General features: G+C 42.9%; 1 protein-coding gene across 2 annotated transcripts in view; it reads left to right on the top strand.

Annotated features, from left to right (window-relative positions):
• RAB31 (RAB31, member RAS oncogene family) overlaps positions 1-27,998 on the top strand; it is a 179,734-nt gene that overhangs the window by 94,519 nt on the left and 57,217 nt on the right. The window lies entirely within an intron of this gene.

Here is a 27,998-nt window from a genome sequence, read left to right as displayed (position 1 = left end):
GGCTAATATATTCCCTTAGCCTTTTTTTTTTTTTTGTCTGGGAAGCTCTTTATTTCACCTTCTATTTTGAATGATAGCCTTGTTGAATAGAGTAGTTTTGGGTTCAGATCCCTGTTTTTCATTACCTTGATTACTTCATGCCATTTCCTTTTGGCTTGTAGTGTTTTTGTTGAGAATTCAGCTGATAGCATGATGGGGGTTCCTTTGTAGGTAACCTGTTGCTTATAATTAGTATGTGTCTTTTTGTGGGCCTCTTTGTGTTCTTACTTGAGGCTCTCTGTGCTTCTTGGATTTGTATGCCTTTTCATTCACCAAGCTTGGGAAGTTTTCTCTCACTATTTCTTCAAATATATTCTCTAACCCATGGTCATTTTCTTGTTCTTCTGGCACACCTATGATATGTATGTTGTTACGCTTCATATTGTCCCACAGTTCTCTTAGGCTGTCTTCCTGTTTTTTAACTGTTTTTTTCTTTTTGGTTTTCTGATTGAGTAATTTTTTTCTACCCTGTCTTCTAATTTACTGATCCAGTCCTCAGCTTCGTCTGCTCTGCTGGTTATCTCTTCCCATGTGTTCTTTATTTCTGCTATGTTATTCTTAATTTCCAATTGGTTGGTTTTCAATGTTTCTATATCTTTACTCATGCTATTGAGCTTTTTACTCATTCTCTTGAGCTTCCTCATGATTATTGCTCTGATCTCCCCCTCTGGTATCTTGCTTAATCATGTGTCATGTAGTTCTTCTCCTGCAGAGTTATCTTGTTCTTTCATTTGGGATTTGTTTCTTTGTTTCACCAGTTTGTTCCAGTGGGTTTTGGAGCCTGCCAAATTTTCCCTGTGGGTGTTGATGTTTCGTTTGTTGTGGCTCCCTCTACTGGGCTTGGGTGAGTGTGGGAGGACTCATGTTAAACACCACTGTCAAGCCCTGGGCAGTTTTGCTCAGTGGTTAGAGCGTCAGCCTGCGGTCCCAAGAGACTTGGGTTTGGTTCCAGCTCTGGGCACATACCTTGGTTGCAGTTTGTCCCCAGCCCTGGTTGGGTCATGTGGGAGGCAGTCCTCAATGTGTCCCTTTCACATCGATGTTTCTCTCTCTCTCTCTTTCTCCCTTCCACTTTATCTGAACAAAAAATGGAAAAAGGTCCTCTGGTGAGGATAAAAAACAACAACAACAACAATAAAACACCACTGTCAAGTCTTACTTTCCTGGGCTGATTTGCAATCCAAGGAAAGGTTCAGTTATCCTCTAGCTATTTGCCTGGAGGCTATTAGTCTCAGTTACTTGATGAGCCTCAGGTGGGGCTCTTGCTAGCTTATTAAATTGAGATGTTACTGAGTCTCAATTTGCATTTCTATGGCCTGGTCTGGTGGTGTTGAATTCCTGCAGGAGGGGCGTTGCTTCTTCCTAGGGCGAGTAAGATGACTACTGTCTTATGAGGGAGTTATTCAGTACAAAACTTCTGGCATCCACCCTCTCTCTGCTGGAGCCCCATGTGAGTGGCTATAGTTGATTTGCCAATCAGGCTCTTGCTAGCTCATTAAATTGAGATGTTAATTAACCTCATTTCTCTGGCCTGGCCTGGTAGTCTTGTATTCCTGTGGGAGGGACTATTGCTTCTTTCCAGGGCTCTGGGAAGGGGTTCTTTGAGTAATATGGGTACTGTCCTGGTGAGGGAGTGATTCAGTACAGACCTCTGTATCCAGGAGCCCTCTTTTCACTCAATTCCAATCCAGTCCATCCTCCCTCTGCCAGAGCCCAAGATGAGTGGCTGTAGCTGGTTTGGTGTTTCTTAAATAAAAAACTTCTACTTTCTCAGAGTGATGCACACATCACTAATACAGCTCTCTGCTGCTGTTCGTGGGCTCCCAGCCTGCCCCCGTGTGCCTCTGCAGTTCCTACCAGGCTTGGATTTTGCATCCCTGGTTGTACTGGTTCTGTTTTGCTGTTCTTTAGTTGGCTATTCTTGATGATTTGTCTTCAAAACCCCTGCTTACTCAGCAGGAAGTGCACACTGCTAATTCAACTCTTCGTTGCTGTCCCTGGGCTCCCACTGTGTTTATTTCTATGTATTAGGTAGAGCTGCTATGTCTCCTAGGCTTCCTAGGGTGGCCTGTTATTGTGGGTGTCCTGTAGGGTCCAGTGGCACAGCCTCCCTGATCACCCAGCTGGGCCCTTGCGGCGCACCCTTCGTGTGGACTTTACATCCTTCTGTTGTAATTAAGTCTTGATTGCTATTGACACATCAGTGGGAGGGATTTACTCAGGCTGATCAGTTGCAAGGACTGGCTGTGCCTAATGACCACCAACCTCTGACTACCTTGGATGATCAGCTGTGCAGGGGCCCACCACACAGAGCAAGACTTACTTCACCAGGACTCTGGTACTCACTGAGTCCATTCCTTGAGTGTGTCACTTGTGGAGGTGGTTGGGTAGTGGTGCTTTGACATGGTCTGAAGCTGTCCACTGGGTGTGCTGGCTCTAGGGCAAGGTCAGCCACTGCCTGTGTTCTACCCAGGGCCACCCAGCATAAGCTACAAAGTGATCTGCTGATGGCTGCTTCTTGTGCTGGGCTTGGAGGTGCCCAGGCAAAGCCCAGCTGTGAACCAAGGCTGTCTGCTTCTAGTGCCAGGCCTGTGACTGCTTAGTGAAAGTTATGGGGCTCACCGAGGCCAGATGTTGCTTGTTTGAGAGAAATCTGAAACAGAAGCCAAACAGGCTAATCCTATGGTAAAGCCGCTGGAAACAATTAGGGTGGGCCCAAAAGTTGGGTGGGGCAGGGCCTCATGGAATCATGAGGGTGGGCAAACAGTGTGAGTCAGGTTGCTGGGGTCCCAGATATGGCAGCCGTCTTCTGGTCCCTTGGGAGAAGGGCTCACCAAAGGAACAATGACCTCTGACATCAGGTCTGTCTGGGAGAAAGCTGCCTCTGCAGCCCTCACCCGGATTCCATATAACTCAGTTCTTCCCCTTATGTCTCTGGTGCCTTTCAAGCTGCCTCCCCGGTGCTAGAGTCCAGAAGGAGCAAGTCCAAGTAAGTCTGCGAGCGTGGGCCCTTTAAGAGGAACTGCATGGGGCTCCAGAAGCCTCAGCCTCTCTCAGTCTCAGTTCCCGCTGGTTTTTACAACCAGATGTAATGGAGACTTTGTTGTAGACCAACGAGACAGACCACACTCAGACTCCGAACTGGGTTCAAATTGGGAGAGCTTTATTAGCCGCGCTGCAACTGTCCCATCCTACTCAGAGAGAGCAGCCCCAAGCTCAGGGGGAGGGTTGTCTTAGCCCCTGTTAAGGAATTTGGATTAAGGGTATGCGAGCTTGCAAGCACGTACAGAAGCAGATATTTGCAGTTAGCTGTTATGCCTGAGGGAACAGTTTCTGTGTACACAAAGCAATAGTTATCTATACAATGCAGTGGTTATCTATTAGTAGATAGTTCTTGCCATTCCCTTAAAATCCAGGGGGCAAGGAAATCCCTTAAAATCCAGTGAGGAATGTTCTTTACATTCCTCACTGGTCTTAGGGTTAAATCAAATCTTTGATTCTAAAGTGTCTTCAATTTCTTCCATTGTGGCTAGCCTCTGATAGGGAGTGCTAAGAACCATGAGCTTAACAGCCTGTACTTTTTCTCTAAAAAAATTGTATTAAGCGATTAATTAGGATTGGGCCACAAGTTAATATTAATAGGAGGAGGAGTAAGGGGCTTGCAAGGCCAGTGATAAGAGTAGTGAACCATGGGGACCAATTAAAGAGGTTCTCATACCAATTATTAGAGGTGGATAGAGCCTGTTCTTGTTCATCTAGTCACTATCTAACTAATTTTATGCTTTCTCTAATAATACCAGATTGGTTAGCATAAAAGCAACAGGTTTCTCCTAAGGCCAAACGGAGAAGAAATAAACCTATGGCATAATGTTAGTAAGAATACATAAGTCTTTGGTTCCAACGGGAAAGATGCAGGGAGTCAGTCCTGAGGCGCAAGCAAACCAAGTCCCGGGGGTGCAGTTGATACCCAAGTTTCTTGTGATGAGGGGCTTAGTGGAGTTAGGGTGGTAGCGTCCCCGCATGAGTCCGCATAAGGGGAAGAGCTTAGGTCGTAGTTGCCAATGATGAAGCATGCCCCCTGTCCTTGAAGGACTCCGAGGGTCAGGTGGGGGCTCATACCTTCATAGCAATGGCTGCCCTTGAGTGCATCTAAATTGGGTAGGTGCTTTACTGGTGATCAGAGTCAGGAAAGAGATTAGGAGGAAACCCTGGAGAGCTTTATCTCCAGGGGATCCTCGGTCCACTGTAAGGCCCATTGTTCAGGTATTTGCACAGGGTGTGCTTTCTTTACCTGAGTGTGGTGAATCCAAAATTTCCGTCCTGCTACCTTCAGAGCGGTGGGCGTAGTCAGAATAACAGGAAAAGGGCCAGTCCAGCAAGGCTCGAGGGAAGCAGGCTGATGTTTCTTGACCCAGACCCAGTCACCAGGGGTGAAGTCGTGTGGTGGTATCTGGGGTGTCCCCAGTTGGGGTCTGGTGTCCTTGATTGGCTGTTGGGTCTGTTCTCTCAGCCTCTGGATTGCCTGCAAAGAGCTGAGGAGGTTATGGTTACCTCGGTTGGCTAAGACCTCATCCCCGATTTTGGGTAGAATAGGGGGAGGTCAGCCAAACATGATTTCAGATGGGGTGAAACCTTTAAGATAAGGGGTACAGCACCCACGAAGGAGGGCAAAAGGAAGGAGCCTAACCCAGTTATCGCCTGTCTCAAGGTGGAGCTTAGTTAAAGTTTCCTTTAATGTCCTATTCATTCTTTCTACCTGTCCTGAACTCTCAGGCCTGTAGACACAATGCAATTTCCAAGTAATTCTTAAAGCTTTAGCTAACAATTTTGTGGTTTGAGCAATGAATGCCGGGCCGTTGTCAGACCCCAGACCTAGAGGGATGCCAAATCGGATGTTATCTCAGAGAGCAGTAACCGGGCTACCGTGGTTGCAGTTTCAGTCTTGGTAGGAAAAGCCTCAGTCCAGCCGGAGAAGGTATCTATGAAAACAAGCAGATATTTATAGCTATATTGGCCAGGGGCGACCTCAGTAAAGTCAATTTCCCAGTAGCACCAGGAACTGTGCCTCGTTCTCGGGTCCCGTCGTCTGTTGTTTCCCGAGGGTGAGAGTTGACTTGGGCACAGGCAGGGCATCTCCTTATTTCAGGTTCTGTCCATCTGTTGAGGTTTGGGACATAAAAGTCTCGGGCTATGAGACTGGAGAGTTTAGTCTTGCCCAGGTGGGTGCCTTGATGGAGCTGAGAGATCAGCTCTCTGCCTAGGGCCGCAGGCAAGAGGATCCTCCCATTGGGGAGAAGCCTCCAGCCTTGAGGCCCCTGGTTACAGTTGAGCCTCCGTCCAAGTTCTTACTCCTCTTGGGTATAGGAGGGCTCTTTGGGGAGATCTTCCCCTGGAAGGACTGGAAGGATCTCTAGTGGCCCTACTGGTCTTAGGGCAGCTTCCTTGGCTGTCTGATTGTTGAAGGCTTCCCCTTAGCTTCAGGGGTCTCGGAGTTCTGGTGGCCCCTGAAGTGGATAATGGACACCTTTGTTGGTAGCCAGATGGGCTCTAAGAGGGCAAGAATTTCTTCTTTATTTTTTATCTGTTTCCCTCCTGAGGTTAGGAGTCCCCTTTCTTGGTAGAGGGCCCCGTGGACATGAGCTGTGGCAAAGGCATACCGGCTGTCAGTGTAGATGTTTACTGACTTGCCTTTCGCCCATCTTAAAGCCTGAGTGAGAGCAGTTAGTTCAGCCCTCTGAGCCGAAGTTCCATGCCCTAGTGCCTGGGCCCACATGACCTTATCTTGCGTGAATACCACCGCTCCTGCATTAGGTCAGAGCTCAGGTTAGTTAGAGTCTCAAGAATGTCTGAGCAATCATGAAGGGGAGCCTGAGGGTCATCGTCAGGCAGCAGGGTGGCTGGGTTGAGGGCAGAGGTCTTCAGGGACTGGATTCAGGAGGAGTCTAAGATGAGTACCTGATATTGGGTGATCCGGGCGTTAGACATCCACCAGTCCGGAGGGCTGCTGAGGAGAGCCTCAACAGAGTGTGCCCCATTAATCTGGAGGTCTTGCCCTGGGGTTAGCTTGGATGCTTCTTTAACTAAAATAGCAGTAGCTGCTATGGCTTGCAGGCAGCTGGGATAGCCGGAGGCGAGTCTAATCTCTTAGATAAGTAGGCAACTGGTCTCTTCCAGGGCCCTAATGATTGGGTTAGGACCCCTTTGGCAATGCCTAGGGCTTAGTGATATCAGGCAGAGCTAGGGCTAGCACAGACATTAAGGCCATTTTTGTTTCTCAAAGGCCAGTTGTTCTATCTCAGTCCAGATTAAGGCATTGTCCTTTCCCCCTGTGCTGGTATAGAGAGGTTTAGCAATCTCAGACAAAGCTGGTGATCCAGAGGCAGCAGTACCCTACAGCTCCAAGAAATTCCTGAACCTGTCTCTTTGTCATGGGGGTAGAAATTTTCATGACCGCCTCTATTCTGCTATTGGGGAGTGACCATTTTCCTTCTTTGATTTCATAACCGAGGTAGGTCGTGGTGGTGGTGCACAATTGAGCTTTCTTGGCTGAGACCCGATATCCTAAGTGTTCTAGCTCTAGTAAGAGTGCTTTCGAGGCCTCCTCACATTCAGGAAGAGAAGCGACTGCTAGAAGCGAATCATCTACATACTGTAGCAGGGTGACATGTTGGTACCTTTCCCGGAACAGTTGGAGGTCCTTGCTCAAGGCCTCATGGAAGATGGGGGAGAGTTTTTGAATCCTTGAGGCAGTCGGGTCCAGGTCAGTTGTCCTGAGAATCCCCCTTCTGGATCAACCCATTTGAAGGCGAAGATCGGTTGCCTGAGAGGCAATAAAGGAATTGAAAAGAAGGCGTCCTTGAGGTCCAAGACAGTATAGTAAACATGGTTAAGAGGGATCAGGCTCAGAAGCGTGTAAGGGTTCGGAACCATGGGGTGGATGGTTTCCACCCGAGTGTTTACTTCCCTTAAATGTTGGACCGGCCTAAAATCCTCAGTCCCAGGAGGCTTCTTAACTGACAAGAGGGGAGTGTTACAGGCCGACTGGCAAGGCTTTAAAATGCCAACTTTCTGAGTCTATTAATATGCCTAGTTTAGCTTTTATGGAGATCAGGTATTGGCGGATGAGGTCCTTAGGTTTCTGTTGGGCCCCCCTCTTAGGGCAGTCCTTTTTCCAATGACCATATTCTTTGCAGTAGGCACATTGGTTAGGGTCAAGAAGTGGCCGAGATCATTGCCTAGGTCTCTGTGGGGTTGGCCCTATGATTTTAGCCCTATTTCCCCGTTGCCCTTTTTGATTCTCTTGAAGAGCGGCTATGATTACTCTTGTGACTTTTTTAGTACTGGCCGTTTCTGGGTCGTCCTGGTTGTTAAATACTCTCTGAGCTATTTCAACTAACTCACTAAGATTCTTTCCTTTAAAACCCTCTAATTTCTGGAGTTTCTTCCTAATGTCTGGGGCCGACTGGGTGACAAAAGCAGTATTAATTGCCCGTCTATTCTCAGGGGCCTCTGGGTCTATGGGAGTAAAGAGGCAATAAGCCTCCATGAGACGTTCAAGAAAGGCCGCTAGGGATTCCCCTGCGGTTTGAACAGTCTCGCTTACCTTAGACAGAATAGTTGGCTTCTTGGCAGCTCCGAGGAGGCCCTGAAGTAGAGATCGGCGATACTGGGTTATAGCCTCCTTACCTTAACCAGTGTTCGGGTCCCAATTGGGTTGGGTAGTTGGGAGGTAGGCTCCTATCTGGGCCAGATCTGTGAGGGGTTGGCCATCTGGCCCGAGGACAAATTTTGCTGCCTCTCTGTGGATCCTGTCCCTCTCCTCGGAGGTCAACAGGATCTGCAACAATTGCTGACAGTCATCCCAACTGGGCTGATGGGTGTGGAAGACTGTCTCTAGGAGAGAGATTAAACCTTGGGGTTTATCAGAGAAGGAAGGGCTCTGTTGTTTCCAATTATACAGATCGCCAGTTGAGAAGGGGACATAAACCATGAAGGGCCGAGTCTGGTCTCCACCTGGTGGTGGAGCAACCTGACGGAGGGGCAGGATGGCAGCCGAGGAGTCTGGCGCCTGTGGAGGAGGGTTATAAGGGGTGCCGCCACGCCATGTGTATGGGAAGGACTGAGCTGCTGAAGGGCTTCAGCCTCTCCAGCCACGGCAGCGGCAGGTGGCGGAGACCGATAAGGGGGTGGCCCCACAGGGTCAGTGAGGGGGTCTTCTGGGGGACCTGAAAGAACAGGGTAAAGCCTTTGGGAGGGAGCAGAAGCCGAGGGCTTCTAAGGTTTCCGTGGAAGCTGTGCAATTAAAATCTTCTCCCTATTAGGGCACAAACATTTCTTAATATAATTAGGCTTGTCAGTAGCTAGGTCAATCCAAACATCAATGTAAAGAGTTTGGTCTGGGTGTCCGGGAGTCCCGTAGATGACGCCTCGAACTGCGAACAAAGAGCTTAAGTCAAAAGTGCCCTGGGAGGGCCAACTGACCCGGAAAGTGGGCCTCTCCACTTCGCACAAAGTGCGCAAGAATCCAGGGTCTGCTGAGATGCTATAACCTGAAGCGCGCTTGGAAAAGTCTGAGAAGTTATTAAGGAGACATTGAAGAGGGTCCTAGGCCCTGAAGGTCCCTGACCCATTTTGAAGAACACAGGCCGGCACAGCACAGAAACATAAAACCCAAAACCCAAAAGGACAAACAAATAAGGACAAACAAGTAAGACAGACAAAAAACGAGACAAACCAAACCGGGGCCAAAAGCTACGTCTCGCTATGACCCTGGGGCTGGATCTATGTGCTGCGTCCAGCAGATCCACTTCCCCTTACTCTGCAGAGTTTTCAGAAACAGACTTACCTGAGGGACGTCCCGTCTGCCAAACCGAACCTGGGCCCAGGGTTTCCAGATGCTCTCTAGATGGAATTGAGGAGTGGAGACAATTCCAGGGCAGAACGGTGTCTGGGGCAGAGGAACGTCTTCTCCGAGGCCTTCCCCTAGACCGCCCGTCCGCTCCTGGGATGGACCTGTCTCCCGGAGTCTGAGGAGGTCAACCCGCCTATGTGGGGACCTTGTTTGTCTATCTCGCTGGGGCCTCCAAATGTTGTATACCAACGAGACAGACCAGACTCAGACTCCGAACTGGTTCAAATTAGGAGAGCTTTATTAGCCACGCTGCAACTGTCCCATCTCGGAGAGAGCAGCCCCGGGCTCAGGGGGAGGGTTGCTTACATAGTTGTCTTAGCCCCTGTTAAGGAATTTGGATTAAGGGTATGGGAGCAAGCAAGCATGTACAGAAGCAGATATTTGGAGTTAGCTGTTATGCCTGAGGGAACAGTTTCTGTCTACACAAAGCAATGGTTATGTATACAATGCAGTGGTTATCTATTAGTAGATAGTTCTTGCCGTTCCCTTAAAATCTAGGGGGCAAGGTCATGTGTTTGTCCTTTACACTTCTCTTCCTGGCATTGGAACCCTCAGCTGGGGGCCCTGGTGTGGGATGGGGACCCCTTGCTCCTCAGGGAAGACCTTCCCAGCCAAGGTGTCCCTCCCGATTTTATTCATCACATATGGGTGTGGGACCAGCCCCTCCGCCCCTCCGCCCCTCCTACCAGTCTTGATGTGACTGTTTCTTTAATTTCCTAGTTGTAGGACTTTCATTCAGCTCATTTCAGGCAGTTCTGAAGGATGTTTGTTCTGTAGTTTAGTTATAATTTTGGTGTGGCTGTGGGAGGAGGCAAGTACCGCATTTACCTACGCCGCCATCTTGACCAAAAGTCGCTATGTTTGTACTTTTAAAAACATTATTTATATTATATTAGTATTATGTATGATTAGTGTTATATAGTATTATAATTATTAGTATTATGTGTGTGAGGCACGACTCCATAGCATTGCTTCAGGGATGAGCGATTGAGTTTGGATGATAGTTTCAGGTGAATGCTTTTTAGAATCTAGATTTGTGGAGAGAGTGTGAGCAATATCTATATGGCCTTTGTGATTATCGATCCCTTTAACCCTCGAAGCCTGATGTAGTTATCCTCAGGCTGTCCTTGTCTTGAGTTCCTTGGTGCAGTCTTGCATCTCTTCAGTGATGACAATTTTTCAATCGTTTTGGCAGCTTATTGCTGGACTTAATCGTGCTTCTAATGACATTGCCTAATGTTTGAGCTAAAAATAAATTCCCTGCTGTTGCTTGTACTTATTGCTATTTGTTCTGTTTCATTAATTATTGGAGTCCAGTGGGTTTCATTATCCCTCCTTATCTTTGTAGAAATATGCTACTGTTCTTCTTGGTTTTCATAATTTTAAACAAACAAAATCTCTGGATTTATGATTTGACAATATAAAAACATAGATCTGTGTTCTCCAAAAGGATAATGCTCAGCGTAGTGCTTTGCATGTATTAATTAGTCAATATTTGTTCATTTGTGAACCACATTTTGCTTAGCATACACAGCATTCTGGTTAATACCTACTTACTGAGCAGAACTACTTCTATATACATTTGTGGCAAAATTACTTCTCCTTCTGAGCACTGGAAATATGAAAGGATTCCCTTCCTCTTCCTGTCTTTGTATAAGGGAACATTCATTGTTGATTTGTTGTCTTAATTTTCATTTAGCTATACATGATGGGCATCCTTTTATTATTTCAATGGCAAATGGTAATCCACAGAGTGCCTCTGTAAAGAAAAATAATAATAATAATTTCCAATTGGTTATTGAATCCAGTTTATTAAAGCTCATCATTTTCAAGATTTGTGCAATTGCTACTGAGAAGGGTGTTCAGAAGGGGAGAGTATGGGCTTTTTTGGGTTTTCATCCTGTCCTCTTCAGATGGGTTGTGCATATTTCTGTTTCATGCCAAGCGGTGAGGAAGAACAGCAGTAGCTCTGAAGGATGTATGCAGGAACTGTAGCTCAGAGAGGTCCCCAAGGAAGAAAAAGGAATCGATCTGCCCAGCTCTCTCCTCCCATCTTCCATCCAGCGGGATTTGTGTGGGGAGATGAGATTTCTGTCTTAATGTGTCAACACATTATTCTTTCCCATTCATTTTCCTTTTGACTTCCTTCTTTGTTTTTCTACTAAATTGGGATCAAGAATATCCTATTGCTGATAAAATTTTTTTTTTTTTTTTTTTTTATCCTCACCCGAGGACATTTTTCCATTTTTGTTCAGATAGAGTGGGAGGGAGAGAGGAACAGAGAGAGAGAGAAACATCGACATGAAAGGGACACATCGAGTGGCTGCCACCCGCACGACCCACCAGGGCCGGGGACACACTGCAACCGAGGTACGCGCCCTTAGCGGGAACCGAACCCGGGTCTCTCTGGACCGCAGGCCGACGCTCTAACCGCTGAGCCAAACCAGCCAGGGCTGATAAAATTTTTTCATCACAATAGGAAATACAATGTTCATTTTCTAGATGTGTGCTTCCAAATCATTCTCTTTCTGCTTTAAAACACAATCATAATCCATAAAATAGCACAATTAAAAATGTCTATCTTGGAAGAATTGCAGGCTTCATTCTCTTGGTTTGATCTATCAGAGCAACATTTTAAGAATCTAACATGGAAAAATATTAATATCATCTTATTCTTTTGTTTTATTTGGTTGAAGTCAGTGTTATAGTTGCTGTCTTCCCTAGTGAACTAACTACCTGAGTATAATGGTTGCATTTATAAAATCTAGGTTTCCAAAGAGCCACAGTCACAAATTTCACAAAGGTGAATTGATGATTCCATTATTAGCATAAAAACTCTTCACTACTCTACAAATACATCTGAAGTTGAATAGATTGACTTCTGACATTAAACTCATTATTTTATTATGCTTATTAAAGATAAAATTGGAGAATACATACACAGATTGAAAAATAGCTCCTTCCAAATTCTTTAGCTGTAGGCTAATTTCAGTCTCTAAATTTGCTTAATCTGTATGTTTTATATAAATGCAATTATAATCTATGGGTTTTTTTGTGACTAGCTTCTTTCATCTGGTATAATGTTATCAAGGTTCATCTATGTTGTAACATGGGTCAGTACTTCCTTCCTTCCTTTTAATGGCTGATTAATATTTCATTGTATGAATGTACAACACTTTGTTTATCTACTAGTCAGTTGATGGATGTTTGGGTTGTTTCCACTTTTTGGCTATTATGAAAATAATGGTGTTCTATGAACATTTATGTACAAGTTTTTGTGCAGATGCATGGTTTTTAAAAATCTCTTGGTTACATATCTAGGAGTGAAACTGATGGGTTATATAGTAATACTAAGTGAAGTGTTTTGAGAACCTGCCGGAGTGTTCCCAAAGTGGCTGTATCATTTTATATTCCTACTGGCCATGCTTGAGGTTCTAATTTTTCCACATTCTTGCCAGCACTTGTCTTTGCTTAACTCAAGGTCACAAAGATTTACTTCTATATGTTCTATGAATTGTATAGTTTTAACTCTTACATTTAGCTCTATGACCCATTTCTTGTTAATTTTTGTATATTTTGTAAGGGAGAGATTCAACTTCATTGTTTGTATGTCATTAACAAACAAAATCAGTTGTCTCAAAACAATTTATTGAAAAGACTCTTCTTTGCCCGTGTAGTTGTCTTTGCACCTTTGTTGAAAATGAATTGACCATAAATGTGAGTTTCATTCTGGACTCTCAGTTTTATTTCTTTGATCTGAAATTTTATCCTTAAGCCATACCACGTTGCCCTGATTACTGTAACTTTTTAGTAAGTTTTGAAATTGGAAAGAGAGTCCTCCAACTTTGTTTTTCTTTTTCAAGATTGTTTTGGCTATTTTGGGTCCCTTGCATTTACACATTAATTTTAGGATCAGCTTGTAAATTTTTACCAAAAAAATCCAGCTCAAATTTTGATAAGGATTGTATTGAATCTGCAGATGAATTTGAGGTTACTTACTCCTTATTTAAATTATAAGTGATGAGCAAGTTGTATGCTCTCTTTCCTCTCTTTGGAGATTATGCATGGATTGGAAATGCCTTAACCTCAAAGTAGTACCTAAAGAAAATTTCTAAATGAAGTATTAAATCTGTAAAATGTTTAAATGTTTTCCCTATAATAAACTCATATAGAACCATAAACAAGGTTATATTTGAAAAGTTACCACTTAAAATTTACCAAACCGCTATTAGACTTGAAATTTTTTGATATTTGACTAAATTATGTTTTTTAAAGGAATAAATCCACCTTCAAAACAGCATTATTTGAAGCTGATTTAGTTTTTTTTTTCCAGCAATATTATCTAACCCAGGACCAGACTTTATACATACTACCTAAGATAATATGATAATATTCTGAAACTCATTGAATCAAAAGGCTTACAGTCACTTTTCTAGTGAATGCACAACCTTTTCTTTTTTCAATTGTGAGATATTTAAGTATTCCAGAAAAGCTCAGAAAATAACATAATAAACATCTCTAATCGCACCACCCAGGTTTGTTTAATCTTTACTTGCTCCTGTTAAAAGTTTTCCTTGAACCTGTGTACCTGAAGAAGGAAAATTCATGCATATGCCCTCCAGGAGCTGACAGTTTAATGGATTCAGCCATGCAATCTGAGCACTGTGTGCTGTTTAACCATACTGCTTGTTTGCCCGCATTAGGTTAATTTTGTAAGCATCTACCAGTTTACCATAATTTGAAAGGGTAGGTGATTGGACAGCCTGTGCTCAGAGGGCCAGGATGCAGGTAAGCAAAACTGTAGCGTAAATACTGGATCTGAATGGGTCCACGAGAAAGAAAAGAGAACCCAAGTTGTCAATATCCAAGGTCAGTTTCACGCTTTAACATCAAAATAATCCCTTCCCTCCCCTCCCCTCCCCTCCCCTCCCTCCCCTCCCCTCCCCTCCCCTCCCCTCCCCTCCCCTCCCCTCCCCTCCCTTCTTTCCTTCTCTCTCTCTCTCTCTCTCCTTTTTCCCTTCCTCCCTCCCTCCCTCCCTCCCTCCCTCCCTCCCTCCCTCCCTTCCTTCCTTCCTTCCTTCCTTCCTTCCTTCCTTCCCGCACTCTCTCTCTCTCTCTCTTTCTTTTCTTTTTCTTTCTTCATGGTCCTAGAGGAGTCTATGGTCAAGAAAGTTTACACCGACCAGTGAGGCTCAGTGGTTGAGCGTTGACCCATGCACCAAGAGGTCATTGATTTGATTCCCAGTCAGGGCACATGCCCAGGTTGTGGGCCCAATCCCCAGTGGGGGGCACGCAGGAGGCGGCCAATCAATGTTCTCTCATTGATGTTTCTATCTCTCTCTCCCTCACCCTTTTTCTTTCTCTCTCTCTAATATCAATAAAAAAAATTTAAAAAAAAAGAAAAAAGAAAGTGGTTCACTATTTATAGGCCACTGCTAAAATCAGAGAAAGTTTGACTTATGGAGTCCTTGAAGAATGAAGCCTTTTACATGCTCAGAATGAGCTGCTCTTTGTTTTCGTCCCCACTTGCCCTGCAGCCATTGGGAATAACAGGCTCGGCTCCCACACCACCAGCAAAGAGCACGCATTTGGAATCTGGCTCCTAACTCACCGCTGCAGGAAATGCTTCCTGCTATGCCACCTTCCCCACAAACCCACTAGAGAATGATTTTCCTAGGAACTGCCCTTTGGTGAGAGAGAGTAAATACAGTATATGATTTTGCTACCTGTTCCTTTCCAAAATGATGGTACGTTTAATTAATGCAAATTGAGATCCAATGAGATAAATATTCCCTCTCTTCTCTCCCACTGCTTCCCCCTCCATGGTAAGAAGACAGATTAGAAACTTGCAGTTGTGTGAATACTGTTAAAAATGAGATCAACAGTTATCACCAGGGCTATGCCATGTTATTGTCTTTTAGAAGAAGCCTCAGGAATCACCTTCAGTTAAAAGTGGTACCTCTGAAGAGGTGCAGTGATGTTTAAAATTGGCAACGGAAACTGGAAAAGGAAAGCGTGGCAGTGATACTTGAGGAGAGGTGTCTTCTGGCAGCGGTGTGGGCAGAGCTGGAGCCACCTTTGCTGGCATGTACCCCAGAGTTGTGCTTTTTGGGGGTGTTGATATCATTTAGGAAATTAGGAGGTAAGGTGCAGAATTGCCCATCTGGGTGTCAGAATGCAATTGACAGGAGAAAAAGAGTAAGGATATGTCCACATGTTAGAATAAAGTTAGTAAGTCCTTTGGGAAACACTGGAAACATTTCTGAACTTGGCCAGTGTAATGGGAAAACTGGAAGTGGAAGAAAGGGAATGGGAAATGGGAGACTGGAACAGTGAGGAGGAAAATTTCAACCATGAGTTGATCTTAGAAAGCAAGGGTGAGCTTCTCTTGCCTGAAAGCAGACCCAGCCCCTTTCCCTTCTGCATTTTCTGTGTCACAATGGACCCCACCATTTCCCTGTGTTCCCAGGTAGGCACCTTTCCTTTTCGTGTGCCTTCCTCATGGACAGGCAGGTTCTAGGAGGGAAGGCGACTGTTAGATTCTTCACAAGTTTGCCATGACATTTTATTGGTGTGCATTGTAGTCTGGGTTGCCCTAAGTAGCTTCTAATTGTGAGTCTCTGCCTTTGGGTTGAGGCAATTTTCATTCTGCTGACTCTCAGAAGACCTGTGGCAAAGATTACAGCAGCTGAGCCGGAGACAGGTGTTGGGGACATGGAGCTGGTTGAGATTTGCATTTATTAAGAATGTAAGAAGTACTTTACCTGGTTTTGCTTTCTATTCTCCCTATTTTTCTTTTTAATTTTTTTTTCTTTATTGATTTTAGAGAGGAAGGGAAAGGAAGAGAGAGATAGAAACATCGATGAGAGAAAGCATCGACTGGCCGCCTCCTTCATGCCCCCCACTGGGGATTTGGCCCACAATCTGGGCATGTGCCCTGACTGGGAATAGAACCAGTGACCTCCCAGTGCATGGGTCGATGCTCAACCTCTGAGCCACACTGGCTGGGCTCCCTATTTTTCTTTTATACAATTAATTTACTAAACCTGCTTAAAATGCAGACGAAAGGGCCCATAAAGCCTATGAACCTCATTCTTGACAAGGAATTTAGGTACCTGGACTTCATGTAATTACCAAACGAGTATGCTCCTGAGATGTTCAAGGACATGTCTAAACAGGGACAGCTGGAGTATCCTCAGAACACAGGCTTTGCTGTTTGGAAACACTTGTATCCAGAGCAGCTCCTTTGAAGGCAGTCTGACTTCATCCTTCACTCCAAGAAAATGTATACTTTTTGAGATTACGGATCTTGTCTTCTTCCCATTTTCTATATTAGCTGTGGCTGCTGTCACAGATGATCACATATTTAGTAGATTCCCTCTCTCAGAGTTCTGAAGCCCAGAAGTCCAAAATGAGTCGTGTTGGGCCAATATAAACTACAGGCAAGGCTGTGTTCCTTCCTGGAGGCTCTGGGAAGAATCATTTTCCTTGCCTCTTTCAGAGACTGCTTGTTTTCCTTGGTTAGTGGCTCCTTCCTCCATCTTCAAAAGTAGCAGCACAGCATCTTCAAATCTCCCTGACACTCCTGCCTCCCTTTTCCACTTGTAAGGACCCTTGGTTTGACATTGGGTCCATCTGGACAATCCAGGATAATCTCCCCATCTCAAGATCAGTTGGATAGCAACCTTAACTCCATCTGCAACCTTAATTCCCCTTTGCCATGTATCATAATATATTCACAGGTTCCAGGGATTAGGATGTGGACATCTTTAGAGACTGTCATTCTATCTACCAACTCTTATCTCCCCATTGCTGAGAACAGTACTTGTCATGTATCAAGTGTTCAATAGATACTTGTTGAATGAATGAATAAATTTAGCATTAAGCTGTATCTTCATTTCATCAATTTAAACAGTGTTTCATTTCAGAGTAGCAATTGAGGAGTGGACAAAACATGGAATTGTCATCAGAATTCCTGTGTTCAAGGTCTAGTTCTGCCATGTAAGAGCTGTGTGTCTGTGGGCAATTCACTTAACAATTCTGAGCCTATTTCCTTATCTATAAAATGAGAATAGTCCTATTTTCTATCTGCCTTGACAGGGTTATTGATTTATAACATGTGTTCAGTCATTATGTTGCCAGAGGGAAGAGAGGGCAGATCCCTCCAACACTTGTGGGCAGGAGGTTCTTGCAACATCTTTAGAAAATGAATTTTTTAAGACTCACCAGGAGTCTGGCTGGAGTGGCAAGAAAGAGAACAAGTGAGCTCTTTTGTCTAGGAGATTAAATATTCAGATTTCTCCAACTTGCATTGGGCATGCCTGTTCTGGCCACTGACTGGCTCCCAAGTGTAACGGATAGGTAAGCATCTCTTAAGACAGGTAGGAACTTCCCATGTCACTCAGACCCTACTGGCATGCGTCTAAACGGCTTTAGTCCAGACCTTTCCCCATGAGGGAGATAGATCTGGAGTATTAAATTAGCTCATCTTCTCTTAACTCCTTTCCTGTTATATACTGGTCCATTGTTGTACCAGTAACAATTAAATATATGGTTCTCGACCAAGTTGTTCATGGAAAAAATGTCTGTTTTCAAACAAAATTTCAGTTCTCCACCTGACAACCCTTTCATTCTGATACATCAGCATGACATAAAGGGTCTCTCTGGCTACAAAGGAGAGAGCAAATGTGATACAGTTTACAGCTAAACCTCCCATTGTTACCATGTCAGGATGTTGTGCTATGAATATTTATTTTAGTGTTTTTTGCTTTTGTTGTTGGTGAAGTGGACGATTAGCACTAAACATAAAGAAACCATCAAGTGTGTTGATATTGCTAAGAGTGTGAAAGTGCTCACAGGCAATTGAAGAGGTAGAAAAACTGTTGTTGATTTGGCCCTGGCCGGTTTGGCTCAGCTGTAGTGGGGCATGTACCTCGGTTGTGGGTTGTGTTGGTGGCAGCCAGTTGATGTGTCTCTCTCACATCAATATTTCTCTCTCTCTCTCTCTCTCTCTCTCTCCCTCCCTCCCTCCCTCCCTCACTCCCTCTCTATCTGAAGATAAATGCAAAAATGTGTTCAGGTGAGGATAAAAAGCAGTGAGCTGGTGACAGCATTTCAGAGGCAGTGACACGTGAAAAAGCCAAGATGCTACACCCCTGGAAAGAATGCTGAAAGTGATTTGTTTAAGACTAGCAGAGGGTGGTTCGATAAATTTAGGAAAAGAAGTGTTTGCTTATAGATTAAACAGTACATTAGACACATACTATATATAAGAAAGGTTAAAACAGGGAATCATTTAGGGGTCTGGAGCAAATGAACTTAGGTTATGTTATTTCTAATGGGAAAAAGTGATTTGGTTCTCTAACAAATCGCTTCTCTAATAGCCTTCCAGAACAAATTAATTTTGAGGGTCCACTGTGTTTGAGGAAAAAGTTACTCTGCTTTACAGTTAACACAACATGATGCTAAGTGTTTGCTTCAGAAGAGCACAGTGGCAGGATTGGGGTGGAAAGTGAGTAGAGGGTAGGAACATACCAGGGTCTGTGTGTTAAGGATGATCTTGAGGCTAGGGGATGAGAAAATGGACATGTATTGTACTGTGCTCAATTCTTATTTATAGGTTTGAAAATTTCCACAATAAAATGTTAAAAGTAGATTTGATAGTCTATGTAAATAAATGTCATAAGTCAGCATTTAAAACATGTTCCCTCTGGCTGCTGTGGCCAGCGTGGAGGCCACTGCAGTATCTAAATGCTCTGATGAAAACTTCCGGACAGGCAGTCGAGGAAAGATGGCCGGGGCTTGGGAAAGGAGGGAGGAGAGCTGAGTGCTGGATCAGGCCCTGCCCTGGGCGGCTCTTGGACCCTGCGTCTGTCCTGGTCAGGTGTGGTTTCTGGTTATGTTTGTCTATTTGGGCATGCTCCTGGTGATGTCTGCCTGTTGCCCCATTCTGGAGGGAGACTCATCTCAAAGGTGGTCCTTTACTGGGAAAAGAAGGGCTAAGGATGGGAGAGACTAAACCAACTTGAGCAGAGTAAAGAGAGGGAGAGACATGACTGACCTAATGGCATTTCCTTCAGATGTATAAAGTGGCTGTGGGATGGGGTGGGTCATAGTTCTGGAGTTTTAGGAAAGTCCATTTGCTTGTCAGCAAAGGAATTAGAGCTGAGGTTCCCTGCAGTCGGGTATTCATGGGTAGGAAAAATGAATTTCTACAGCATTTCAGAACCTCGATTCTGTCTTACATATTATTCTAGGCATCAGAATATGCCAGTTCATTACCTTGTCTTTTAAAAAACACTAATCCATGCCCTCCCCCACACCACCTTTTTTATGGAAAAATGTTTGGATTTGTGTTGGATCATTTTCTCCTACAGAAAGTTTGCACAGCACCTTGTCCATAAAGAGTCAAAAACATCAGGTCACCTCTAAACTCCACCCCTCTTGGTACTTAGCTTTACCTCTTTGATTCCTGAATGCTGAGGAAGCTTTTTGACGTTAATTGGCACATTAAAAGAAAAAAGTAAACATTGGCCAAGGGGTTAATTTCCAAAATATATGGAGTACTCATACAACTCAATGAAAGAAAGACAAACAGTCCAATTGAAAAATGGGCAGAGGACCTGAATAGACACTTCTCCAAATAAGATATACAAATGGCTAAAAGACCTATAAAAAATGCTCAAAGTCACTAATCATCAGAAAGATGCAAATTAAAATGACTATGAGGTATCACAACACACCTATCAGAATAGCTGCCATCAACAAATCATCAAACAAGTGCTGGAGAGGATGTGGAGAAAAAGGAACCCTAATACATTGCTGGTGGGAATGCAGATCTGTGCAGCCACTATGGAAAACGATGTGGTGTTTTCTCAAAACATTAAAAATTGAACCGCGATTTGACCCAGTAATTCCACTTCTAGGAATATATCTTAAGAAGCCCGAAACACCAATCAGAAAGAATATATGTATCCCTATGTTCATAGCAGCACTATTTACAGTCGCTAAGATCTGGAAACAGCCCAAGTGTTCATCAGTAGATGAGTGCATAAAAAAGCTGTGGTACAGCCCAGCTGGTGTGGCTCAGTGGTTGAGCATGGACCCATGCACCAAGAGGTCGCCAGTTCGATTCCTGGTCAGGGCACATGCCCAGGTTATGGGCCCAATCCCCAGTGGGGGGTGTGTAGGAGGTGGCCAATCGATGTTCTCTCTCATTGATGTTTCTATCTCTCTTTCTTCCTCTCTCTCTAAAAATGAATAAAGAAAAAAAAAATATATATATATATATAAAAAGCTGTGGTACATTTACACAATGGAATGCTATGCAGCTGTAAGAAAAAAAGATCTCATACCCTTTAGACGATGTAGAAGGACCTAGAGAGTATTATGCTAACAAATAAGCCAGCTAGAGAAAGACAACTATCACATGATCTCACTTATTTTTGGAATATAATGAACAAAATACACTGTTGAACAAAATAAATCCAGACACATGGAAGTAGGAAACAGACTGACAAACCTCAGAGGGAGCGGGGTGGGAGGGCAGGAAGAGATAAACCAAAGAACTAGTGTGCATATATCCATAACCAATGGACACAGACAAAAATATGGTGTAGGGGTGGGGACAGGATCGGGGAGAAGGGTGTCAAAGGGGGACAAAGGAGCGACATCTATAACAAAAAAATAAATAAATTTAATAAAAGAAAACAAAAAAAAATTTTAAAAAGTGGGGAATGGTCCCTTCTCATCACAAAAGTAATATATCTTGTTAAAATTTTTTTAAATTCCAAAATATTGAAACAAACAGCGGTCTGCCTATACCTGCATTATTCAGAAATAACCACTGTTAGTAGTTTGGTATACAGTAGTCTCCCTGCCTCTTTTCTGTTCAACTTTACATACTGTTGGGTTTTAGGACATCTGAATAAGCATATGAAACAGACCCTCTGCTTTCCTGTGGAGAGAGGAGGTCTGTGTAAAAGTCAGGGACATCCTTCTGAATGGCACAGAGAGAACATTCAGTAATGGTTTTTCCATTCAACTTTTGCCAGCTGAGAATGTTGGGAATGTCAGGAATTCTCCTCTACCCCTCCCCTCCTTGTTTGAATCCTAATGGCTGCAGTGTTCTGTGGGAGGGTTAACATTTTTGATTGTGCACTGGCACCTGAGTCAGGCCAGCACTGGCGTGCAGGGTGCTTTGAAGCAACTCACCAGGGACAGAGCGTCCTCTGAAAATCATCATACAGAACCAATCCCTGCAAGTTCCTGGACCTGATGCCAGAGACTTCTGGCCTGGATAATTTTAATCTGGGGAGGCCAAGCCCAGCTGGAGCCTGTCCTTGTTTGGAAATTTCGTGTATTTTCCACCACTGCTCATTCTTGACACGCTGAGTTTTGCTGCTATGGAATTTATGATGCCACAAACCTGCATTTAAGGAATTTTGAGTGAAGCAAGACTGGGTGGTCTGAAGGATTAGGAGATTTCTTGGAATAATACTTTCCACTGTGTGCTGAGTGCACGCTTGCGCATACACACACACACACACACACACTAGTGTGGGATAAGAAGAAGGGAGGCTTGTGTTGTAGGTAAAGCACTCTGAAGAATCAAGAGCATGGTAAGGAAAGCGGGTTCCATCCAGAGCCTGCCTCACCCTGGCCGTGAGTGCTGTCACAGAGCTTGAAGCACCTTAGCTATCACCCCCACCTCACCCTCACCACTGCCTCCATTTTATAAAATATGAAAAAGTGTAGAACCAGGCTCAGGTCTCCAGATTCCGCCTTGAGTCTAGATCTGTACACTGTGCCCTTATGGTTGGTTCTGAGTATACTGGTTCCCTAGATGTTAATATATTACTACTTAAAAAATAAATCAGGAATCCCGAGTTCAAACCAAAATAAATAGGTTTCTTACTATAGACATTTTTCAGAGTCTTTTTTTTTAATCCTCACCCGAGGACATTTCTTCCATTTTTAGTTCAGACAGAGGGGGAGGGAGGGAGGGAGGGAGGGGGAGAGAGAGAGAGAGAGAGAGAGAGAGACAGAGACAGAGACAGAGACAGAGAGACAGAGAGAGAGAGAGAGACATCAATGTGAAAGGGACACATCGAGTGGCTGCCACCTGCACGACCCCAACTGGGGCCGGGGACAAACTGCAATCGAGGTACATGCCCTTAGTGGGAACCGAACCTGGGCCTCTCTCGACCACCAGCCGTCGCTCTCACCGCTGAGCCAAACCGGCCAGGGCCATTTTTGGGTCTTTAAGGAACTAATAATACTTTGTAAACCTCTAGGGGAACTTTACTATATATAGTGTTTCTCAAACTTAGTTGGCTAAGAAAGCTTTTTTCCTAAAAGCACCTCAGGGGCACAGGGTTCTACAGAAGACCTTTGGAAAATACCAAACTAGGCCATCTCGCCTCATGCGCCATTTCATATTTTTCAGAAACCTGAGTTTAGTTGCCACTCAATAGTCCATTATATGACAAGCCAACTTTATGTTTTCAGTCCCTGATGGTTCAGACATTGAGGATGGTTCCAATTTTTTAGCATTACTGATCATCTGACCATTCTAGAATGAATTCTGGTTACTTTGTGATCATCTCTGATTATTTCCTTCAGAAGTGGAGTTGTTGAATCAAAGGATATGACCATTTTGTTGAATCAAAACAGAGCATATGAATATTTTCAGTACTCTCAAAATATATTGTCCAGTTGCTTCTACCAGGTGCTGAAAGTGGGAACAGGGTTATTAGCATTCATCTGTCAAAGCTGAGGGTCTGAGGAATGCGAAGGTCATTCCCTTCTTATCCTGTAGACAGTTAGCATTTAAAAAACAAGCATTCACCCTGGCTGGTGTGCATCAGTTAGTTGAGTGTCATTCTGTGCACTGAAAGGTCACTGGTTCAATTTCTGGCCAGGGCACACACACAGGTTTCGGGTTCGATCCCTGGTTGGAGTGCGGTGGGAGGCAACTGATTGATGTTTCTCTCTCACATCGCTGTTTCTCTCTCACATCAATGTTTCTTTCTCTCCCTCTCTCTCTAAAATGAATAAAAACATATTTTTAAAAGCAAGCATTCATACATACTAAGGACACAAACAACCATTTGTTTTGAGGGAACAAATTGGCTTTTCACAGTTCCTTTGTTTCTTTTTAAAAAAAATTAAATGTTATCTAAGAGTTCTCTGAACACTTTAATTTGGTATTACAGGTACTCTGATAGTTAGAGAAGAAAGGATTTTGAATTGGCATCTGTTTTGCTAATTTTCAAATAACCTTTCAAGACGAGATTTTTAAAAATTATGTCAACTTCCCATGACTGTGAACTTTGTTTCTAGAAGAAATATTTTTTGTTTCTTAATCCTCAACCTGAAGATTTTTTCCATCCATTGATTTTTAGAGAGAGGAGGGGAGGGAAGGAAGGGAGAGAGACAGAAAGAGAGAAAGAGAGAAACATCGATGTGAGAGAGACACATTGGTAGGTTGCCTCCTGCACAACCCCTACCAGGGCAATGAGTTAAGCCTGCAACTCAGATTTGTGCCTTGACTGGGAATTGAACTCATGACCCTTCAGTCCCATCAGTGGGCTGATGCTCCAACCACTAAGCCAAACCAGCCAGGGCTCTGGAAGAAATATTTTATGGGGGTGCTTTATCAGTCTTCTTATCCCATGGAAATTGAATTATGTCATGTTGAGTATTGAGGTTGATTGTGGTGCTTTTGTTTTATATTTGTATGGGGGAAAGTATGCACATTGTAGGCTGGAAATGATTTATTTTACTGTACTCCACAAACATCCTTTGGTCAATGCATTATTGGGTTTTAGAACTGAGATGTGAACTTTTAAGTCATTAAAACTCCCAAGTTCCTGGCAATAAAGTCATTTAAGTGGCTTCATCAACAGATTTATTTCAAAATGATTCCATTTGGAGGAAGGAGAGAACAAGTAATGCATTATATACAAAGACCTATTCAATAATTAATGAGATTGGCACACCAGTGACCGTTTTAGATTCAGTTCATGGTCTTATGGCTGAAAATGAACTCTGTCTCAGAAGATATAGCCACAGTGTGTTCCTCTTTGTGCTTGAGTCCACAAGGACCTTGATTTTTGAGAGATAAATTTTATGCTGACTCTCCTGTTTGGTGTGTTTAAGTAGACCATTCTTATATGGAGGGTGTTTTGAAAAAATGGACATTTTATATAATTGGGCTAAAATAACACTTTATATGCATTCTCTACCCTTACCAAAGTAGGAGTGTTTCAAAAATACATTGCTTTTTTTTTCTCCATTTGGGCATAAATTTTGATTTTGCTTTCTATTTGTGGAGTTAATTGCCAAAGGATGGATTAAAATAGTTTTATTGATGTCTAATATTATAACAAGCACAGTGTAGGGCATTCAGTGACTGGAAAGGCACACGTGGTAAATGGCTTGCTGTCCTCTGGTGGGTCCTGGCAGGTGGCCCAGGCCCTTCAGCTGGGAACTCCTGAGTTCATCCTGAGCTCCATCCAGCCTGAAAACCACAGAGGCACCACGGCAATTTCTTTTTAAGGTGGTGAGTTGCATGAGGGCATGGAGTTGGGCAAGAGTCGCCTGCTTCCTTTCACTCTGAGCCGCACTAGCGTTCTTCGGAGCAATAAAAGGGGAACCTTGGGAACTGATGTGCTTCAGATTTCCAAATGGGATCATTTCAGTTTGGCAGTTACTTATTCCATGATAAGTATTAAGTGGGAAATAAAAATGAATGAGTAATGGTTTTGTTTGATGGAAGAACTTCAGATCCTTCCTTCCTGCCCTCCCTGTCCCCTCCCTTATCCCAATAAAAACAAATTTTTTTAAGCTTAAAAATCATTTTATTTAAAAATCAGTGTAAAAATTTATGCTATTCACACTCTTGTAAGGAAAATGTTCAAATCACTAGCAATCCCACTGTTCGCATTTTGAGAAACATTATGTTATACCTATACACACAGACACCCATGCACATTTAACCCTAAATTATGTTATGCTGCATATACTGCTTTCAGTCTATTTTTTCATTTAAAAGTATGTCAGAGATACCATTTCTTATAAATAAAATCCTCCTCATCATTATAATTGTTGTAGAATATTCCACTACATACATATATACCATTGGTGAATTCTCTATGATTAACCTTTAGGTTGATTTCAAATATTTGCTCGCATGTGCAACAGAGATGAGAAGCTTTGTGTGTGTGAAGATCACGCCAGTATATGTTCCTATAAGTGGAATTGCTGGTTCAAACAGTATGCACATTTAAACTTTTAATATAATTACTGACAGTGGCTTTAAAAGAAGGCCTTTCTTTTTAAAAAATAACATTTATATTTCAGGTACACAATATGATGATTTGATGTACATATACATAGTGAAATGATTACTATAGTGAGTGTAATTAACATACTTCTTTTTTGTAATGAAAACACCTCAAATCTAGTTTCTTAGCAAATTTCCAGATTTAACACATTATTATTAACCATAGTTATCATGCTGTACATTATATCTCTAAAACTTCTTCACCTCACATAATTGCAACTTTGTCCCTTTTGACCAGCATCTTCCATCCTTCCATCCTCCCCAAGCTCCTCATAACTACTGTTCTACTCTCTGCTTCTAGATACTTGACTTTTTAAGATTCTTATATAAGTGAGATCATGCCGTTTTTTGTGTGTGTCTGGCTTATTTCACTTAACACGATGTCCTCCAGGTTCATCCATGTTGTTGCAAATGGCAGGCACTCCTTCTTTTATAAGGCTGGATAATATTCCTTGTGTATATATACATCACATTTTTAAAATCCATTTATTCGCTGATGAACGCTTAGGTTGTTTCCATGTCTTTTCCATTCTGAATAATACTGCAATTAACATGGGAGTGCAGATATCTCTTTGAGGGCACTGATTTCATTTCTTATGGTTATGTATATACCCCAAAGGAAATTGCTGGATCATATGGAAGTTCTATTTATAGTTTTTCGAGGAACCTCTATACTGTTTTCCATAATGGCTGTACAAATTTACATTCCCACCAACAATTTACAAAGGTTCCCTTTTCTCCACATCCTCACTAACACTGTTATATTTTGTTGTTTGTTTGTTTATGTGTGTTTGTTTTGATAACATTTATCCTAATAGATGTGATATCTCATTGTGGTTTTGAATTGCATTTCCTTGATGATTAATAATGTTCAGCATCTTTTTTTTTAATTAATTTTTTATTTATTAATTTGTTTTTGTTACAGATGTTTCTCATTTTTCCCCCATTGACACCCTCCTCCCCTTCCCCCATCCGCCCCATCCTCAGCTTTGTTGTCTGTGTTCATTGGTCATGCACACATGCATGTAAGTTCTGTGGTTTATCTCTCTCCACTCCAACCCCCCCTCCTCTGAGGCTTGTCAGTCTGTACCTCACCTCTGTGTCTCTGGGTTAATTTTGTTCAATAGTTTGTTTAGTTCATTATATTCCACAAATAAGTGAGATTAAAAATTGAACTGCCATTTGACCCACTGATCCCAATTCTGGGAATATACCCTAAGAAGCCTGAAACACCAATCAGAAAGAATGTAAGTACCTCCATGTTCATAGCAGCACTATTTACAATAGCTAAGGAGTAGAAACAGCCCAAATGTCCATCAGTAGATGAGTGGATTAAAAAGCTGTGGTACATGTACACAATGGAATTCTGTACAGCTATAAGAAAGAAAGATCTCTTATCCTTTGAGATGGCATGGACGGACCTGGAGAGTATTATGCTAAGCGAAACAAGCCAAGCAGAAAAAGACAAATGTCACATGATTTTGAGCATCTTTTTATAAGAAGGTCTTAAAATACATTCCCGTGCAGCCTACGAGAGTGCCTCCCTTACCAATTCCACTCCAACTGGATATGATAAATCTTTTGAATATTTAATAAATTAATAAATGCCTCATTATTGCTTTTATTTTATTATAATTGGATATGTTTTAAATATTCATTGGCAATTTATATCTCTTCCCTTGTTCATTTTTTGGTTGAGCTTAATTATCTTTTTCTTTTTTTTCAATTTTTATTAATTTATTTTTGTTACAAATGTTTCTCCTCCCCATCTTGACCCCCACCTCCCCAGCATTGTTGTCTATGTCCATTGGTTACACATACATGTATATAAGTTCTTTGGTTTATCTCATCTCCCCTGACCCCTCCCGCCCTCCTCCTCTGAGGTTTGTCAGTCTGAATCATACTCCTTTCTATATCTCTGGGTCTATTTTGTTCATTATATTCCACAAATAAGTGAGATCATGTGGTATTTGTCTTTCTCTGACTGGCTTATTTCGCTTAGCATAATACTCTTCAGGTCCCTCCACGTTGGTTCAAAGGATAAGAGATCTTTCTTTCTTACGGCTGCATAGTGTTCCATTGTGTAAATGTACCCCAGCTTTTTTATCCACTCATCTATTGATGGACACTTGGGCTGTTTCCAGATTTTAGCTATTGTAAATAGTGCTGCTATGAATATAGGGGTACATATATTCTTTCTGATTGGTGTTTCAGGCTTCTAAGGATATATTCCTAGATGGGATCACTGGGTCACATGGCTGTTCAATTTTTAATTTTTTGAGGGAAAACCATACTGTTTTCCATAGTGACTGCACCAGTCTGCATTCCCACCAGCAGTATACTGGAGTCCCCTTTTCTCCACACCCTCGCCAACACTTATTATTTGATGATTTGTTGATGGCAGCCATTCTGGCAGTGTGAGGTTATCTTTTTCTTATTGACTTTCAAAACCCCTTTAAAATATGTTCAAATATATTCAAAGATACATTCTTTAAAATATACATAAAATCTGTATGTATTCTCAGAATAATTATCCTGTTTAAGGATGAATGATTCTAGTGACCAACGAGACTTGCTTTGTTCACATTCTGGAATGAAGCTCATCACTCTCACCATTTGTCACACGGTGGAGGGACTCAGCCATCCAGATTTGAGGCCGGTTGCCCAGGTGCCCTTGCTGCAGTGTTCCTCATTAATACT

Source organism: Molossus molossus, unplaced genomic scaffold, assembly GCF_014108415.1.
Source record: "Molossus molossus isolate mMolMol1 unplaced genomic scaffold, mMolMol1.p scaffold_m16_p_6, whole genome shotgun sequence".
Taxonomy (NCBI): Eukaryota; Metazoa; Chordata; class Mammalia; order Chiroptera; family Molossidae; genus Molossus; species Molossus molossus.
The sequence above is the reverse complement of the archived record's forward strand: the minus strand, read 5'-3'. Positions and strand labels throughout refer to the sequence as shown.